Consider the following 17578-nt stretch of genomic DNA (forward strand, 5'->3'; position numbering starts at 1 on the left):
AATAGATATGCAGTACCTCTATCTCTTCAAAGAATTCTGTATTTTAAGTCTGTGTAGGTTTTTCAGCAAGATTGAAGTATTGTATAGTTTGTTACCGTGGATTGATATTACAGTATTCTGTATAGCGAATGAATGTGCTTTTTTTTGTCATAAAGCATTACTCTAAAAGAGTATTTACACTTTCATCAAAACATAAGATTCCATGTGTTTTCTTATCACATTAGGAAAAAGATCAGATATCCTAAGACATCAGAATTGGGGTGGCTGTGTAAATGAAGTAGATGATATTTACCCATTGAGTCTTGAAGAATGTCACATCAATATTTTTGTATATATTTGATTTTAATTTACATGTTGCGTTCAGTAGTCACACTTCTTTTGAAGTAAAAGTAAACATACACTGTACCTACATCCCACTGGGCACACAATGGTTGTGTCACGTCCTGACCATAGAGAGCCTTTATTTTCTATGGTGGAGTAGGTCAGGGCCTGACTGGGGGGAGTTCTAGTTTATTATTTTTATGTGGGGTTCTAGGTTTAATTTTCTATGTTGGTGGTTTTGTATGATTCACAATTAGAGGCAGCTGGTAATCGTTGTCTCTAATTAGGAATCATATTTAAGTAGTGTTTGTTCCCACCTGTGTTTGTGGGATATTGAATTTTGTGTTTTGAGTTTGTGCACGAAGCATCTCGTTTGTCACGGGTCGTAGTTTATTGTTTTGCTAAGTTTCACTTTATAATAAATATGTGGAACTCTACATCTGCTGCGCCTTGGTCCGTCTCTACACACGACCGTGACAGGTTGACCCAGCATTGTTTCAGAGAGACCCCACACCCCACATATAATCAGTCCCTTTTGATCTTATTGATATACCACCCTGCCATGGCTCCACCCCACATCCATTCATTCCACAAGTGTGGTAGACAACAGTGATGGTGCAGTGTTAATATGTTTGGTCTACTGTTTTTCTATACTGCAAAATTGCATGGGGATGGATATCTTGTGACAGTAGTATCCACAGTACTGTCGGAGCATCATCTGAGCTGTGGTGCCAGTCTGAGACTTCATTCCTGGTAAACCTCACCGCCATAGGGAACCCAAATAGAAGGACAGAGGAACAACAGAATTTGGTATCAAGACCTTTGAATATCAGTGTTAATCGAAAGGATTAAATTAGTTAGGTCCAAACACCAATAAATGACTAAGGTATGACTAAAGGCCAGTTTATACTTGGTCTACAACGGAGAATTTGCAGTTTCCTTGTGTTTTGTTATTTGAATTCCCACAGCCTTTTTGTGGCCTAATTCTAAAACCTGATAGACCACTTTACTATTTACCGTAAGTGAGACATATTGATTACGCAACACTTAATGATATCCAGTACAACTCTCCCGCCCTCCTATGAAGATGTAGTGTGTTTAATCACCTGTGAGTGCATTTAGTGCACAAACACTCCTCCCTTATAGAAACAGACCATCAATAAGACCAGGTTTGGGGATGAAGTTTGTGATGAGTAGCTGCTTGTAAAATACTCTTTTTCAAATGACAGTAATAAAATGTAAAAAATGTATATTTTTTGGTATCAATATTGGAATAATGATATTGATGGGAGCTGCTTAATTTCCCCCAAAATTACACTAATAGAACAGTCTTTTTGATGCCTAAGGTATTTGGACTCTAGTTGACAAGGTATTTGGACTCTAGTTGACAAGTTTTGGGACAGTTGAGATGACCTGTGAACATAGATGATGCCTAAAAAGCAGACCTGGGATAACTATAGTTTTTACTAAGCTTTGTGGAAAGTAACTCTTTTTCTGGAGGACAAATACATACTTTGGAGGTGACTACAAAAAAAATCTAAATCGGGTGTAGACCTTACAGTGAAATGTTTACTTACAAGCCCTTAACCAACAATGCAGTTTTAAGAAAATACCTTAAAGTAAGAAATAATTAAAGAGCAGCAGTAAAAGAACAACAGCGAGGCTATATACAGGGGGTACCAGTACACAGTCAATGTGGAGGCTATATACAGGGGGTACCAGTACAGAGTCAATATGGAGGCTATATACAGGGGGTACCTGTACAGGGTCAATGTGCGGGGGCACCAGTTAGTCCAGGTAATTGAGGTAATATGTACATGTAGGTAGAGTTATTAAAGTGGCCATGCATAGATAATAATAGAGTAGCAGCAGCGTGTGGTGAGGGTGGGCAATGCAAATAGTCTGGGTAGCCATTTGATTAGCTGTTCAGGAGTCTTATGGCTTGGGGTAGAAGCTGTGAAGTGACTACTTTTCAAAACTATTTGATTACAGATCTGAGAAAGCAACTACTTAAAAAATATTTGAATACTGATCTCAGGATGTGACAACTTTTCTGAAACTTTTGGATTGGATGCCTTCAACTAATGGTAGGGCTGTATCTGGAACTGTTGAAAATATAAATATAATTAAAAGATCTCACACAATCTCATTTACTATTCCAATCTATCAAGGAAGTTTTGGGAAATTAAGTTTCTTTTAGACATTTAATAGCAATATTTTGTTACTGTTAGCATTCTCAGTAACACTTAACATTAAACTGTTCTTGTTCCTGTGTAAAACTGTATTTACTTTTAGAGCATCATTTTATAAGCATGTTTTTACATTATACTTGCATTTTAATTGCATAGCAATGGGCTGAGTTTCTGCAACTACTGTACAAGAGGAATAGTGACTGTTATTTCACTTATGTTATAACTCCATTATTTGCCATTATAAAGACATTACCAAAGACCTATTTATCAACAAGGTTGCTATTGTAGTAATAACAAAGTTACTACACATGTTAAGTGTTACTGTATTGCCATATCTCATTATGAAAATATATTTGTTAGCCCTTGTAAAGCAGAAAAAGTGGTGTACTCTAATGTTGAGGTTATTCCTTTTTTGTAATATATATATATATTTTACAATAAACAAGAACATACAGAGACAAAAACAACTTCACATTTACATATGTCAGTGAAGGCTGGTGGGAGGAGCTACAGGAGGACGGGCTCATTGTAATGTCTGTAGTGGAATCAATGGAACGGAGTCAAACATGTGGTTTCCTTATGTTTGCGTTTGATACCGTTCCATGTATACCATTCCAGCCATTACAATGAGCGCATCCTCTCATAGCTCTTCCCACCAGCCTCAACTGACATACATACATTTCAACAAACATTAATGACGTCACAATTGCTCAGACCCACATGTTCCCACCGTATCCTTACCCAATGTTTCCAATGCTTGTAAGACTTCAGATTGTGTAATGTTGTTTCTGTCTGTAGCCAGATGTTTCAATACTTCCATTCCATGTTGAGGTGATTCCATGATCCTCATGTATTTTATTCTAGGCTATATGCTATATTAAGATTCATATCTAAGAGCGCTCCGAATATATGCTTATGGTCATATATTTAGACTACAACTAACTGTTGTAGTTTTTGGTTCTTCACATAACTTGCATATATTCCAATTCTTTCAAATATTATTTGGTTTTCTCAGAGGTATTCAAAATTCTTTTAAATATTATTTGTTTTTCAGACACCTGTATTTGAATATGTGGAAACTCTATATAAACCACTTTTGAAAAGTTTCTGTGCAGGTCTGCTGAAAAGTAATGACATTCTCAATAAATGATGTGTGTGTGCGTCTTTGCATGTGTCTTGATGCTCTGTAACATGGGTTCTCATGGTTTTCTTTTAGGTTTTTGCAATTTTTGTCTGTTTGTTTGCACAGATTGGCAATTGGGTGTTTCGTGACCGGGGTAACATTTCTAGCTATGATACAAAACGGGGGTTGGTCTCTAGCTACACTACACAGAGGTCTCTACCCCATGTCCAAGGACCTTAAAACCACTGCGGAGGATTCCAAAACAATCAACCATCCCAAAACCACCAAAGATCCCAAGACCACCATATCCTCAAAGAAAACACATCCCAAGAATACCCAGATAGCACCAAATTAATTACAGTTTTTTTGGATTGCTTACACACTAAAATTAAAAGTAGTACACTATTAGCAAAACCTTACAAGAAGCAAAACATCAGCCCATATTTGCACAACTATAAGCACATTGTCAACCTCACACTTGTTGCAAAACTCTACACACAGTGATTTGCAAAACACTAAACACACTTAACATACATTACACACAAAAATCTATCATGAAGTCACGTCCTTGCAATACCAAAGCACTGACTGTCAAATTACCACACCGTCCAACCAATTGGTTCAACACAGTCATCAGGTGTGCAAACACTCGTTTGCTTAATTGTAGACACACCAATCAGGTGTATAAGCACTATAAAAAGCAGCAGGTGAGTTCATCGGTCTTCAAGCACAATGGAAAAAGTCAGAGAAAGAGTAAGATGAGGAGGAGGAGGACGAGGAGAACGAGGACGAGGAGGAGGAGGAGGAAGACAAGAAGGTGCTCAAAGAGGACCGAATGTGACAAATGAGATCCGCGCAACACTGGTTGACCACGTTGTCAACCACGGCCTGACGCTGAGGGAGGCTGGACTGCGAGTACAGCCAAATCTAAGCCGATATACAGTGGCAAGTGTGATGAGAACATTTAGACTGGAAAATAGGTATTGTAAAAATATCATCACATCAAAAACATCTGCATGGTTTCCGTAACTGCTTACAGTACTGTATTCTAAGCACTATCAGCACTTCTGTTACCTTTTCCTGTGAAATTACTGTACTACTGTATACTGTTTTTTTTCTACATAGGATTGAGGGTCAGTGACGACAAGGGGGAAGGCCTCCTATGTTCACAGAACAGCAAGAGAGTGAGATAATACCAAAGTTTTGGCCAACAATGCTATAACACTCAAGCAGCTCCAAGCTAACATTGTCAATAACCACGCCATTTTCAACGATATCCATCAGGTCTCAACATCAACACTGGCACGCATCCTAAAAAAAAAACATTCAAATGAAGCAAATTTATCGAGTGCCTTTCGAGCGCAATTCCAAAAGGGTGAAACGACTGCGGCATGATTATGCAGAGGTATGTATTCACTTTAGCAGTGTGATCTTGCATACTGTCTCATAATCTTTTACTGTACTGTAATATGTATACTAGATCTACACTGAACTACACAATTTTGCCTGACACTGTTTTTCAGAGAGTTTTACGAATGAATGGAGAGGAGATCCATCCAGCATGAGTTCATTTACGTAGATGAGGCTGGGTTCAAACTGACGAGAACACGAAGGAGGGGAAGAAACATCATTGGCCACAGGGCTATAGCCAATGTCCCAGGGCACCTTGGGAGTAATATAACACTCTGTGCAGCCATTACACAGAATGGGGTCCTCCACCGCCATGCCCATATGGGCCCTTACAACACAGCACTCATACTTACATTCTTGGACCAATTGCACAACATAACAGCAGCAAATCAAATCGATCATATGCAATACATTGTTGTCTGGGACAATGTGTCTTTCCACCGCTCTGCTCTGGTTCAGAACTGGTTTCAGCAACATCCACATTTCACCGTCTTATATCTTCCACCATACTCTCCATTCCTCAACCCTATAGAAGAGTTTTTCTCGGCATGGCGGTGGAAGGTATATGATCTCCGTCTCCAGGCTGAGGTACCCCTCATCCAAGCCATGGAGGAGGCCTGTGACCAGATGGAGGTAGCAGCAATGCAAGGATGGATTCGTCATTCAAGATGTTTCTTTCCAAGGTGTCTTGCTAATGACAACATTGCCTGCGATGTTGATGAAATTCTCTGGCCAGATCCAGCTAGGCGAAGAGACAATGTCTATTTTTTTTGTATTTTTTCTTTGAACTTACAATACGTAAAGTGACGTTTGGTTACAGTATTATGAATCTCCATGTCAACATTTTGGGCGAATTGAGAAATAAATTAGTTTCTTCAGTCTGCAACATTGGTCTTGTGTAGTGTTTGGTGAATTTACATTATATTTGTACTTTGTTGATAGTAGCCTACTCTAATCATAGGGAAGTAGAAGTGCTAAAAGTGTTTTAGGTTTATCACAGCAGAGTGTAACTCGTGCAAACAGAGTATAGTAATGTGAAACGTGTGTGTTTCATATGGTAACAAAGTGTGGTTTTTAAAAAGAAGTGTATAGTTTTTACAAGAGTGTTTAATTTTGCAAAGGATCTGTAGTGTTTTGCTAATTGGGTGTGTGGTTGTGCTAATTGTGTGTAGTGTTTTGAAAACACGAGCCCTGTTTTGAAAATCGTGCTTAAGCAATCAAAAAAAACTGTAAAAGGGCAACACAGTCCATAATCTCTGTTTACAGTTATGGCAAATGTCCATTTTCTTTGGAGGTTGTGTTGCGAAGAAGACAGAAGTCTGAAACATCTAAGTCATGGTATTGGTACATGTTTGAAAACAGGGTTTACTGAAAATGATCAATTGTACCACTCCAGTAGCTCATTCTGATATGATGAAATGTCTGAAAATCCTTATCCCTCTGTTTGATATGAAAGCGTCAACATTGTTCAAAACATATATTGTAGTTTTCTCTTTATTTAGACATGAAGGAAATCCGAGGGGGAGACAGGCAAGTAGTACAGAAACAGTGTGAAGGGTGGACTGAACCCTGGTCTCTGGTGGGGCATGTGCCAGGGAGCGTTAACATTACACCAAGGCTCTGTACAAGCCTCAACATAGTTGTAATTCACTGGCAGCAGAGGGTGCTGGAATGCAATGTTGGCTGACTAACTATAGGTTTTCAATATAAACAATATCAATGGGGATCCTGTCCCATATTTTGGCAATAGGAATGTATTGTTTGTCATGTGAATAAAGAATTTTGAATTGAATTGAATCCTGTCTGTTCTATTGTAGCATCCCATGTGTGACTAGCCAGGTCACCCGTGATACAAGTCAGTATTCGACGTCCATCCATGTCTGAGGACGTCCGGTGATGACGTGGAAACTGGCATCTAGGGGCAACAGTGAGCGATGTTACCTCCAAGTAGGTGTCAGTTTTGCTAGGGTTTAACTAGGGTCTTTTGGACAGGGATGGCAGAAAGGTGTAAGCATCTGCCTCTAGTACTAAAGTGTACATGTTAAAATACAGCGATAATAAGCCATTTTTTATTTATTTTTGTTCTAAGCTTATCCCAAACATTGAAGGAGAATTTCACCCTGGGGGAATCTGGGCTTGTTTTCATCATGTCCGAGGCATTTCTAGGACAGTGAGATGTGTTTATTACATAATTACCCAGGAGGAAGGCAGGTGTGCGCTTCACTCGCTGAATGATACACCTTCTGACGGCTTCCGGTGTATTGATGAAAATAAATGTAGTCCTGTTTGTGGCATTTTACAAAGGATCTATGTTATACTGATCACACTATGAGGCTCTATGTTAAACTGATCACACTATGAGGCTCTATGTTAAACTGATCACACTATAAGGCTCTATGTTATACTGAACACACTATGAGGCTCTATGTTAAACTGATCACACTATGAGGCTCTATGTTATACTGAACACACTATGAGGCTCTATGTTAAACTGATCACACTATGAGGCTCTATGTTAAACTGATCACACTATAAGGCTCTATGTTAAACTGATCACACTATGAGGCTCTATGTTAAACTGATCACACTGTAAGGCTCTATGTTATACTGAACACACTATAAGGCTCTATGTTATACTGATCACACTGTAAGGCTCTATGTTAAACTGATCACACTATGAGGCTCTATGTTAAACTGATCACACTATAAGGCTCTATGTTATACTGAACACACTATGAGGCTCTATGTTAAACTGATCACACTATGAGGCTCTATGTTAAACTGATCACACTATGAGGCTCTATGTTAAACTGATCACACTATGAGGCTCTATGTTAAACTGATCACACTATGAGGCTCTATGTTAAACTGATCACACTATGAGGCTCTATGTTAAACTGATCACACTATAAGGCTCTATGTTAAACTGATCACACTATGAGGCTCTATGTTAAACTGATCACACTGTAAGGCTCTATGTTATACTGAACACACTATAAGGCTCTATGTTATACTGATCACACTGTAAGGCTCTATGTTAAACTGATCACACTATGAGGCTCTATGTTAAACTGATCACACTATAAGGCTCTATGTTATACTGAACACACTATAAGGCTCTATGTTATACTGATCACACTGTAAGGCACTATGTTAAACTGATCACACTATAAGGCTCTATGTTATACTGATCACACTATAAGGCTCTATGTTATACTGATCACACTGAGGCTCTATGTTATACTGATCACACTATAAGGCTCTGTTATACTGTTCACACTATAAGGCTCTATGTTATGCTGATCACACTATAAGGATCTATGTTATACTGATCACACTGAGGCTCTATGTTATACTGATCACACTATAAGGCTCTATGTTATACTGATCACACTATGGGGCTCTATGTTATACTGATCACACTGTAAGGCACTATGTTAAACTGATCACACTATAAGGCTCTATGTTATACTGATCACACTATGACGCTCTATGTTAAACTGATCACACTATAAGGCTCTATGTTATACTGATCACACTATAAGGCTCTATGTTAAACTGATCACACTGTAAGGCACTATGTTAAACTGATCACACTATGAGGCTCTATGTTAAACTGATCACACTATAAGGCTCTATGTTATACTGATCACACTATAAGGCACTATGTTAAACTGATCACACTATAAGGCTCTATGTTAAACTGATCACACTATAAGGCTCTATGTTATACTGATCACACTGTAAGGCTCTATGTTAAACTTATCACACTATGAGGCTCTATGTTAAACTGATCACACTATAAGGCTCTATGTTAAACTGATCACACTATAAGGCTCTATGCTAAACTGATCACACTATGAGGATCTACGTTATACTGATCACACTATAAGGCTCTATGTTAAACTGATCACACTATAAGGCTCTATGTTATGCTGATCACACTATAAGGATCTATGTTATACTGATCACACTGAGGCTCTATGTTATGCTGATCACACTATAAGGCTCTATGTTAAACTGATCACACTGTAAGGCACTATGTTAAACTGATCACACTATGAGGCTCTATGTTAAACTGATCACACTGTAAGGCACTATGTTAAACGGATCACACTATAAGGCTCTATGTTATACTGATTTTTCCTGCAAGCCACGTAGCTAGCTAGCTAACTTTAGTTTATCTACTGAAACCCATATTGTGTAACATAATATTGTGTTACAGTACGAAAGACTATTGAGAGTAAATATTAGTTCATCATAGGAGAGCTGTAGCTTCGCCCACAGGTGATGTGGAGCAGAGCATGCTGGGTCATCTCTAACTGAGGAGAAGGAAGTAACTAGAGAAAGTACACAAGACGTGGCAAATTCAAGCCATCCCCTGTGATTACCTTTAGTTAGCATTCTTTGTTTTAACCATATACAGTCTACCAAGTCCTCAACTACAGTTACAGTGGGTGGAAATCAAATAATTTTTCTGTTTGCTAATTTAGGTAGCTAGGTAGCTAAATACAGAGTTTACAACTCTTACGCATTGGCCGTGAGACACATGCATTTGATCCTCTTCTCACGCTCTCACGGCACACCTCTTATATCTCAGGCATTGAAAAATACTGCTTTTATTTTTCTAATTCGTCATTGTATCATCAGAGCATTAACTTTTCAACTGCGCTCCAAATTATTTTGAAATCGGAGCATCTGTGGAACGGAACCTCTATCATTGTCCTGTCTTGCCACAGCTGGAACTATGACAATAATTGTGTCAAACAGATTGTGAACCCAAAAGTGTACGTTTGATTCTAGTGGGGACAATAAATATAAAAATTATTTGGTTAGGGTGTAGGGGCAGATTTATGTAATCTTGTCATCAGGAGATTTTATTATCTATTTACTTTATTTAGTCTGATCAGTAGAACAATTCTAATTCTTAACAATGGGATAAAATATAGGGTAATTACTGTGCTTGTCAGCAAGAACACTACTGTTATTCCCCACACGTATTTCATTATTACACTTCTTCCCAAATTTTCCAGTGTAATCATATATTGGAAATCTCGTATGACTTGTGTCTTTGAAAATGAATGATATGAGGCTATGTATTATTGCAACCATTATTGGACAGTTTTGAATAAGTCATACAAAGAAGCAAACGGATGTTAAATGCTCCAGGAATCAAATATAATTGTAAACAGTTTAGTATTGTGCACATGCTAGGCAGAGATGGTAGGGGGACTCACCTCATAAATACATATGTAGAGTAAGATGATGTCAAGGATATTCAACTAATAGGCATAAACCACCTGAATATTGATATTCATTCAAATGTTCTTGAAGGTTGGGTGATTGAGAAATTAATTGTTATAACAAGAACATTTTCAAACACCCAGCACCTGGAAAACATAGATCAGGGGTAGCCAACCCTCCTGGAGAGCAAGCAGGGTTTTCTTCCAGATCTATTTTAAAGAGATAGCTAGTTCACCCAAATTACAAAATGTTTGTGTTCTTACTTTGAAAGCAGTCTATGGACAACAAGACTGCAATCTATGTTTTGGTTAACCCCTGCCATCAGCCATTAATATTTCCTGTTGGTGTAGTGGCAACAATCCTCAACCTGTGTCACGTACAACTTTCCACCTGAGAACAGGATCAATCCCTGCTTCCAACCTTCCCACTGTTTCTAGCATTTATTTGCCTGTCTGCCTATCTCATTTCATTACTGTCTGAATAATGTGTCAAACCACCTAAATAATATGTGGGGAAAAATATTAGCATACTGTAAATTTCATCCCCCCAAAATTGCTAAGTAACAAAGTCATCCAATTTTGCATCCTGAATACATCTGACCTGTGGTTTTTATTTTGCACCCTGGTCATAGGCCTAAGCCATGTCAAAATATGTAGAATTGCAGGAAATTATCTTTAAAACAGCAAATGGTCTTCCCATCTATGGTTTGTGCTAGGGGGCAATGAAATTCACATAGCAGATCTCACTCCAATCTTTCTCCAAGCTTTCTTAAAAAGTTGGTAGCCCTGCTAAACAATTACAGGTAGAATCTTGATTGTAAAACTTCTTCTCTTTTTAGTCGTAGATATAGATACTAAACGCAAGCCACCTAAACACTAAAGAACCAGCCACCTAAAGCTAGGTTTACCAGCAAACACATGACTGGAGTTGGCTTGGTAGTTAGATAGCCTCCCAGCTAACACAGTGGATCTGGGCAGATTCCGGCTGAGAGTCGGGGCACTCGGCTGAGAGTCAGATTCGGCTGATGTCATGTGGGCAGTATTAATTATGGCTAGGATGTGGGGAAATAAGCTCGGACCGATTCCGGTGTGAGTTATCTGGTCCAAATGCATTACTTGGGGCTTGGGCCGATTGAGGCTACTCTCTGGCAGAAGATTACACGGACTGCTTTATATAATTAACATTTCATTATTTATTTTTCCATATTTTCTCATTGTTTCTGGGATCAAAAAATACAATTAACATTTCAATTAAATTCTTTAAGAGTCATGTTTAAGTTGTATTTTAGTATTTTGATACTTTGTGCAAGGCAATTGATAAGCATTAAAAACTTTGTGGACAGAGCCTCCCGAGTGGCACAGCGGTCTAAGACACTGCATCACAGTGCAAACTGCGTTTCTGCAGATGCTGGTTTGAGAACCGTGCTGACAGGGAGACCCATGAGGCGATACACAATTGACCCAGCGTCGTCTGAGTTGGGGGGGGGTTGGTCGTTTGGGATGTCCTTGTCCCATCGCACTGTAGCAACTCCTGTGGCGGGCCAGGCGCATGCATGCTGACACGGTCACCAGGTGTACAGTGTTTCCTCCGACATAACAGTTTTTTTGGTGGATGGGTATAATTTGTATGCATTAAATGTATAATTGTAATAATAAAAATTACTAAATATAGTCATTTTGTATACATTTATTTAAATTTGCATCCGGCCGCTTCTGGGGGGATTCTGGTAAGATGCCGGCAAAGTCGGCTGAATTCCGGTAGACGGAAACGGCCCGATATACTTGGGCCGAGTCCGACAACCGATTCCGGCCCGATTCAATCAGTTCCGGCACCCCGGAAGAGGGCCGCTTCTGGGCCGATTCCTCATTGCTAGTTGGGCTGGCACCTGTTAAATTGTTACTATGCACTTTTTAGCAAACGTGTAACATGAGCAGCTATAAATAGTTTTACTAGCTAGCTATGTAACATAATTGACAAGGGTTGACATTGGTTATGATTATGACTGTGGATGCATTTCAATATTACAAAATTATAGGCATGACACAAGATAGGAGCTAGGTTTCCTAGCAAACAGTGAGGAGAAACAATAATACAACAATTTAACTGTTGATAAGCTGGTTTTACTATAAAAAAATATTTGCCTAAGCATGCCTGTTAGACATGGCTGTAGCTAGATACTGTCTGCCTACCTACCTAGATACATTTGTACAGTCTGGTCACTGTGCAAAGGTTGAGGGTTATGCAATACTTATTTCCATTAGGCTAGATATTGTTCTAAATGTAATATCTCTGCCTGTGCACATGTATGCATGTTCAACTAGTCTACCCTAATGGTGTTATGCTGGCAAAATTCAACTGTCGTTCAAACTGTGCAATGGAGTATCATTTATTATATTTATTACAGTGTACGCCGCCATCTTACCTTTTTCAAGTCTTCTCTCATTGATCGAGACAGGTGATCGAGACATGGGGGGCTGCAGAAGGTGTGAAAAGTCATAGGAGGGCAGTTCTTACACATCTTATATTGTTGTGAATGGGAGATTGAGGAGAAATGTCACTTTTCAATCGTTCTAATACACAACAATACATTTACTGTCTCTAAACGCAACCAAAACCCCCTTCCTGATCTCAAAGACCTATCTGTAAACCTCCCCCAGCCCATTGACTTTGACAGATCATTCATTGTCAATAGTAGCAGGAGATTTTTGTGGGCGTGTCTTTGTATTGTGTTTTGGGAATCTGCAGAGAGAAGAATGTGGTGGTTGTGTCATTACTGTTGTTGTCTTGATGTTATACTTTTCAGTGTCCCTTGTTGCTTTCTGTCCCCCAATCTTGTTGTGCTCCATAATCCCAAGGTGTGTCCTCTCCCTCATGCTCGTGTTCCCAAAATGTCGCAACTTTGGGGTATTATTCAGCAGGGCCGATGGAAGGACTCCAAATAACCTGAGTTTTACAAAGAGAAAAGGTAGACAGAGAAGAGGGGTAGAATAAATGTACTACATGATCTGGAAGGTTCTCTGTGGTCCTCAGACTACATCTAACCTCCTGTAACCCCATAACACAACCACAAACCATACAAACATTACCCAATTCATTTTTATACCATGCTTACTGTAAATGTAACTATCCGTCAGCTTGGCCAACATTCATCTTGTACAGAGCTTGGGGTTGGAAACACATGGTGGTGGAATCAGATTCCAACAACAAAACACACAACAATACACAATTTAACCACCCCACTAATTGTATTGATCTCTTAGATGGGTTAGCTTAGCACACCTAACATGGACATTTCAATATTGTCAGCTTTCTGTTAGCTAGCGTCACTAAATTGGCTGAAAGATTGTTAGCCACCCGAGAACCAACTAACCAACCATAGACAATTTCTACACATTCGTCATTATTACCAACACACCGAGTGTGCGTTAGCTATATTGACAATTCCATTTTTAGTAATGGAGTGTTATAAAGACAAGGGTGGAATAAATGACTACCAGATTGAGTTACTATTATTTGATAATGTTAGCTAGCTTACGTTAACTAACGTTAGTCAAAGATAGAATGAACAGACAAACATGTTTACTCTGCTGAAGTTAGCTACCAGTCTAGCAGTGACTACCATGGCATAGGCAAAATTGGTTGACAGTGTTTGTCCAAAATATAACTAGCTATATGATTAAGCTGATGGCTTTCAGAGTTCAATACAGGACTGTAACATTAGCTAACGTAGCTAATTTACCTAGTCCAGCTAACGTTACGTTTTCTAAGTGAGAATCTTCCATTTTGAACTGAGAAAACGATGGTATCACATCACTTCTCAGCTGTCGTCTAAGTTGATTCCCCATCAGTTCTACCTGAAAATCCCTCTGATAATATTTTGTCCCCATTAGCAGCATTATTGATTTGTACATTTGAAAAAATTGTTTTTGTCATTTAGCAGAACCCATATCCCTAGCGCTGTAAGCACCATGCTCTAACGACTGAGCTACATGGGACTAGCTACACAGGACTTGATATCTGCAAATCACTGGCAGCATCTGGGTAACCTCTGGTAGTTAGAACACTGAAAGATAACTCATTTTTGAGCTTGTTTGTAATTAGCACAGCCAAACAAAACATGATGACAAACGTTAGTGAAAAACAAACGTTACAAAAATGTCTGGAGAAGTTTTGAGATGACTGTGTCTTGGTTGTTTGAAGTAAACAACGCTATGAAACAGGTTTGTCGGCAAGCCCCATCTACCTAGCTGGGCGGTATCTGAATTCGCTATGAATGCTGGACTTTGTGCTTCACGATGAACAGACAAATACACAGGAAGTCGAAACATCCCGATTTTACCAGTGAAATGAAAATGTACTCATTCATTTGGATAATGTTGATGTTTTTGACAAAAAATGTGACTCACCACCTGGATTCGGTCTTATGTAGCAAAATTTAAATTTCTGTTTTTTACATTGGATACAAGTAGAGACTCAGAGCTACAAAAGTGTATGTCATACACTGCATTTGAGGAAATAATTAGAACGTATTTCTGCTTTGAAAGTTGATCAACTTGTAATCTCACTTTTGAGAAAACCGTCTTTCAATGTTTTGGGACTACTATTGAAGAGAACTTCTTTGTCTACACCCATTCAGCATTGTTCACACCCTCTTAAGACTTAGCCCCACCCATCTCTTTAAAGGTTGATCCGAGCGTTCTGTACTAACTTGCCAGCTACTTCCAGACATCTAAGAGAGAGAGAACAGCTCACTGAACATTACTTGCCCTAGCAGAGCTGGTTAGGCTGTTACAGTATGTTATCCAGAGTGTTGGTGACTGCAACTGTGCTGTCAGATTGTCAGTTTGTAAATTCAGAGCATTTCGTGTTCAGAGAGCACATTGGACGCTCTGGCCCATAAGTAGGGTTGGTCCAAAAGCTCTGACCTCACAACGACAGTCAAGCACCCAAGCTAACTGGCTAACATTGGCTAGCTACTTCCAGACAAATAATGAGAGAACACCCCACTCTGACCATTTTACTCCCCCTAGCAGAGCTGGTTAGGCAGTTTTCATGTTATCCAGAGTGTTGGTGACTGTAACTGTGCTGCTGGAAACAATTGAATTTTGCTTTGTTGACAACATTTACTGACACCGGTCATATTCAACAGGTGTTGAGCATTCAAAAATGCATCAGTTATTCTGCGCTCTGGCACACTAAAACAAGAGTATTTTGTTAAGAATTGTAGCTAGATAGCTAGCTAGGTAAACAGTGAATCCCAACTCATGACATAACGTTAGTTAGCGAGCCAGCCAGCTAACGTTAGCTAGCTAGCTAACAGTACACTAACTTAAAATGAAAATACTTTTTTAACATTAGAGTGGAGTCTATTGTTAAGACATGTAGCTAGCTAGCTAAACAATGGACCATAATCCCAACTCATGACGTTACTACACTGCATCTTGTTAATGTTTTTTATTTTTTATTTACTTATCTATTGTTCACCTAATACCAATTTTTTACTTAAAAATTGCACTGTTGGTTAGGGCCTGTAAGTAAACATTTTACTGTAAGGTCTACACCTGTTGTATTCGGCGCACGTGACAAATAAACTTTGATTTGAATCTACAGGTAGCTAACCAACCAGGTAATATCGCTATAACTACTCAAGCAAATGTGTCTGAGATACAAATAATAAGGTCATACACAATGTTAGCTAGCTACTCAGCCAGATAACGTTAGCTAGCTACCCAGCCAGCCAACGTTAGCTAGCTAACAGTACACTTGAAATGAAACCACTTTCTGTCAAAATTAGAAACGTGTAATATCTGAAAATGTAGCTAGCTAGACTATCTTACCAGTATACATCATGGTTGGACAATCCAGAGACACTATTTTCTGATTGCTACAAAAAGGGGGACATAAGCAACTTCATTTTTCACACAGACCATCCCCTGGCATGGCACAGTGCAATAAGAGCACACCCTTATGTCAAGAGAGAGAGAGGGTATTGGCCCAGGGTGGAAACTCAGAATACTAGACATTGAGGAAATTGAAACAACCTCTGTCAACGTGTACAAGTCTGGGACAGTGATGCAGGGCATCCTCATGCAGTTACAGCAGGACTTTTACAGGATCAAAGAGAGAGCACAGCAGATACATTTCTCTCTCTGTGACGACTCCCCCATCCTGAGTGAGTCTGATCACACCTCTTCAATCTGTCCTGCAGACGACGATAGTCACCCTCCAGCACAGAACACACCTAGGTCCCACAACTGCACTGCTCCTCCATCATTGAGAGGGATACATTCACAGAGCTGGAGAGAGACATGGTGTTGCTCAGAGAGCTTGTTCACACAATACAGACAGAACAAACCCACAAAACAGACCATCACAACAACACTCCCCCAACAAGACCTGGAGGGCAGAAGGTGGAGATTGACAGCCGTCTGAGAGAGCTGGCTGCTCTACGGACTGAGGCGAGAGAGAACTTAAAGAGGCACACATGGCACTGAATAAAGAGGTGAGAAAGCTGAGGTGTGATAGAGAGCAGGACAGTCCACCTTTCCACTTTCCACATCTCCACCCTGCTACCACAAAAAGATGTTCACCCTGCCACCATACAGCGGGTGGATGAAAGCATTTCGCGAGACTGTGCCTCAAAACCTAATGTCTACCTGGCCCACAACGCCACCCTGGACTTGAACAGTCTTTACGACTAGGTCCACCTCTACAAGGCACCAATCCCAACTTTTGCCAGGACCCTGAAGGACGTCACCCACAACCGTAGTCCCAGCACCTCACACAGGAGCAACAGAGCAACGCACACCCAGCCCAGATCAGCGAGACACTATCCCAGACCTGCAAGACCCCCTCCTGAAGGATCTGCACCGAGAGAACCCACGCCAGGAGGATCTAGATCTACACCCAGACCACAGCATCAAAAGCCACACCACAACCAGCTAAGACCACCCTAAACAAACCCTGGCCATACTCTATGTAGGCCCCCCATATCAGACATATGCCCCTTCTGCCGACCCCATGCCCCCCACCCCTGTGGCAAGGACCTCAACATGACAGCAGGACATATGCCCAGGCCGTGAGGAGAGCAACAGGCCCATCCCCCACTATTATACCCGCCCAAGCCCCATCCTGCGACCTAGGAGGTATGGTCCGGGCCTAAACCTCACCACACCATCAGGTGTGAAACAGGGAAGAGACTGTTTCACACCTGAGAGACTCCGGGCATATACTAATTTGGTATGGTGCAGACCTAACCCACTCTATTAAATTAGTCAAACAGGAACAT

The sequence above is a fragment of the Salvelinus fontinalis genome, chromosome 20, assembly GCF_029448725.1.
Source record: "Salvelinus fontinalis isolate EN_2023a chromosome 20, ASM2944872v1, whole genome shotgun sequence".
In the NCBI taxonomy this organism is placed as follows: Eukaryota; Metazoa; Chordata; class Actinopteri; order Salmoniformes; family Salmonidae; genus Salvelinus; species Salvelinus fontinalis.